Genomic DNA, 4,066 nt, shown 5'->3' with positions numbered 1-4,066 from the left:
TGTATAGTATATATATATATATATATATATATATATATATATATATAATTTAGTCGACTATAATATTATTATTATAAAAGTTTAGTTCTAATACATTATATATAATAATTAAGTATACATAAATTAAAAATAACTATATTTAATTATAATATATGTATATATATATATATATATATATATGTGCAGATTTATGAACATTATATGTACTTTTATAAAAAAATGTTTAATTAAGTAAGTTAAATAGTAAGTTAGTTAAAATCCATATACATTTACCATAATATCTAATCAAAATATGTTCATAATGTTTCTTGCGGTGAAAAAGAAGATGAATCATACAATAAGGAATAATTAACGATAAGATATCGCCAAACTATCACCAAATTTATCACCAAAATATCAATTGGCATTGTCTTCAATAAAATATCGGATAAAAAGGTTTTAAGAGAATTATATTGGGTTGTCCGGAAAGTTGTGTCGACTAACTTATATAATTTAATAAATGTATAAAATTTAAATTTTCTGCGTTTCAATTTTCCTTCAACATCGGCACGAACTTTCCGGACAACCCAATATTAAAAGTTTAATTAAGAATTGTATATGTGTAATTTTATCAAATCTTATTGTTAGTATCTGACTGTTAATGATTGTTAGAATTAATCTAACAAATGAATATAATTAATAAAAAGATCGTATCTCTCTTATCTCTTTATTTTAATTAGTTTTATTCTTGTTAGATATTTTATTGAAATTCTTAATTAACCACTATGCTGCAGTTTATGATTCATACTCAATGAACAACAACGTTTCTATTACTAATGAGATATTCGCTTTCTATTAATTTATTGATCTTTTTAAACAACAGAGATTTTTTATAAGATATCGTTAAAAAAATATCGTTATAAGATATCGTTAAAAGTGTTTCGAACGTATTCACTATAGTTATCAAAAAAATCTTAAGTTTTACAATCAATGTAAAAATACAACACGAGTCGTAGCTTTCTTTGAATATTCACGATATAAGCGAAATACGAAAGCGAAGTTTTAAAATGTTAATATCACAAAAGTTTTAAAATGTAATATCAAATGTTGATGTTACATATAAAATGAAACGATGTTGAAAAATACTTAAAAATATGCTGTTTTTCAAAATTATCGCAATATTTATGATACATCAATAATAAATATAAATAAATATAAATGTTTATTTTAAAACTTTACGCACGTTCTTTTGTTTCTGTGGCATTATTAGCTTCAAGCCCAATTCAAGAGACAAAATCTACGTGAAGAAAAAAAGAGCGATAAGAGAAGAGAAAAAATATCGTTGCACGTGTATTATCTTCTGATCGACTACACGATATTTCTTATTGAAATAATGTTTCATGATCTCTGTGATCCTTGAGAAATTATCTATTACAAAAAATCGCGGAATGACGTATGAAACATTTTATGCAGTGACGCCTACGGGGGGTATCTCGTAATTTATAATTAAGTCAAAAGGTCAAAGGTTAAAATCGCTTATGAGATATTTCAAATCAAAACTCCACGTGGATTATTTAATACAAATTTAATACAAAAAATTAATATAAAACGTACTTGAATATCTCTTCCGCGCAATGAGATTTAAATCTATAAGAAAAGCAACACAGTAATGATCTCAATTTAAAAAAGGAGCAAATATACAAGGATAATTTTCTTCAAGTTCAATTCTTAGTTATTTTTTTAAATGTTCGCGCGTGACAGAGGTATATATCATTCGCTACATAACTCTGAACTTGTAATTCTTAAGTTATCTACAAAAAAAAATTTTGATAAGAATTTAATCTTGAGTGAATTAATCTTGAGTGAAAAATTTAAATTCCTCTACAATTTTTTTCTTTTATTCTTCTATAATTAGTAGACCAAATCGTTACATCAAAATTGCATTATTTAAAAAGAGATATTTAAAAAGAGATACAAAATTTTAATGATTTAAAATGATTCAAAACATTCAACTGAAAATTCTTTTTTATACCGTTATTGTAACAAATGATCGTTTTAAACATCTCCGGCTTGTATTTGGATAATCTACGAATAAACACTTATGAATTTTCAAATTTCGCTGCCAATGCGATGGCTGTTGCACACGCTGCAAATCTCACCGAGATAAGCACGTGCGTCTATGTTAAGGTTCGCGTAATGTTGACGTTCGACCAGGCGCGCGCGCTTGATCTTGGAAAAGAAAAAGAAAACAAGTCATTCTCTGATATAGCAATTATTTCGGATTTCTTAATTCCTATGCAACGTCATATGGACCGATAAAACAATCACCGAAAGACGAGAAAGAAACAAATAGAGAGAAATAAAATAGTCGCGTAAGGGTTATCAGATGATGTGCGCAAATGTTGGGGAGTCAGCGCGAACTGATGTAAAAGTCAGCGTATCCGTTACGCAGCTTAACCGATAGATAGGAAACAGCGTAGCTTTGTTCGCAATATCTCTCATGCTCGGCCGTAGAGATACGAACGAGAGCTGACATCACGTGTCGGAATCGTTCGCAGTTCTACGGCGCGCGATCGTTATGCCGTCCACAGCGCAGAAAGATCAAGGAGAAACGATGACACCATCAGGTTTCAGCCAGTTTGGATGAGACTTCTTTCTTAAGGATCGAGATAAAAGCTGAAATGCTATTGTGATATTAAATGATAAAACTGCTCATTTTTAGAAAAATATAGGCTGGTGTTCACAGTTCATTCTTATTTTAAAATCGTCTTAAGTTAATGTTTTATGATGCAGCTCTGTGATTGGTATTCATAGATCGGTATATTAATAATCAGTTCTTATTTTAAGACTGTCTTAAGTAATGTCTTAAGATATATACTGTCAGATATCAAACGAGTAATAGTAGAGTCCTAAATACACATTACAAATACGAGGCAACAGCGATAGCGACAAATGCTATAACACATTATAACATATTACAAATTTTATACTTATACTTAATAAAAACAAAGTTTTTCTTTTTTATTTCTTGTAATCATTCCTTTCTATAATTTGACTTGCTATGTTTGGAATAAATGATTGTGATCTATGAAATCAGAGATTAGTCACTTGACTAAACAACGAAGTGATAAATTTCCATAACTTCTAACCAGACAGTAGAAATATGCTCATCTTCAGACTCACATAGAATTTAATTTCAAATTGTCGCAATACTTTGTCAAGACATTTATCTACGAAAATTATCTACGAATTTACTGAAGATGGTTTGAAGAAAACTGAAACGTCCAAGTTAGGTTGTACCGACAATCATTGTATACCTTTATATTATGTAAATATTTTTTAATAATTATAATTAATTAAATATTAATTAAATAATTTAATATTTAATAATATTTTATTGCGCACCAATTTCCGCGCTGTGCTCATTGCCCGATATATTCCATATAATAAAGTCATGTTAAGGAGAAAACATGTAAAATATTAACTTAAAATATTAACTTTCGAATTAGTACAAATGCAGTTGCGTTAATTTTTGCCCTTGTGTTGTTTTTTTATGAACCTGCTTAAATATTAAATTAGTAGCGCCGTTTTCTTGGAAATAAGATATAATGTAGAATTGTTTTTGATAATACAAAATAGTACAAATTCAATCCTATTGGTTTATTTATATTATTTTCATTTTTTTTCTTTTATTTTGAATTGGTTCTACCAGCTTAATATTAACCGCCACGATTTTTTTCGAAATGGCACACGATACAAAATTATCAATGGTACAATTTAGTACAAAATAAGTACTAAAAATTCCGATAGATCCAATTTGATTCTGCCTATTTCATCCTGTTAGCTTTATAGAGTTGTGTCCATCTCTAGCCTACCACCTCAACATTCAGAGTTTTCATTTTGTTTATACATGCTATAATTTGAAAGCAGATGGAAGGTATATATACTACAGTCTGTAGATTGATTGGCCTTTTTATTTCTTTCGCATTATGTAACGAGAAGCGACAATTATATATGTATATCGGCGCGCAATTCAAATAACTACAAATATGATATATATATATATATATATATATATATATATATA

At 28.1% G+C, this 4,066-nt stretch overlaps 1 protein-coding gene across 1 annotated transcript in view; it reads right to left on the bottom strand.

Moving 5' to 3' along the window:
* LOC105619246 (patatin-like phospholipase domain-containing protein 3) overlaps nucleotides 1-4,066 on the bottom strand; it is a 20,720-nt gene that overhangs the window by 5,350 nt on the left and 11,304 nt on the right. The window lies entirely within an intron of this gene.

Source organism: Atta cephalotes, assembly GCF_000143395.1.
Source record: "Atta cephalotes unplaced genomic scaffold scaffold00020, whole genome shotgun sequence".
NCBI classification, from domain to species: domain Eukaryota; kingdom Metazoa; phylum Arthropoda; class Insecta; order Hymenoptera; family Formicidae; genus Atta; species Atta cephalotes.
Note: the sequence above shows the minus strand (reverse complement) of the source record. Positions and strands in the feature narration are given on the sequence as shown.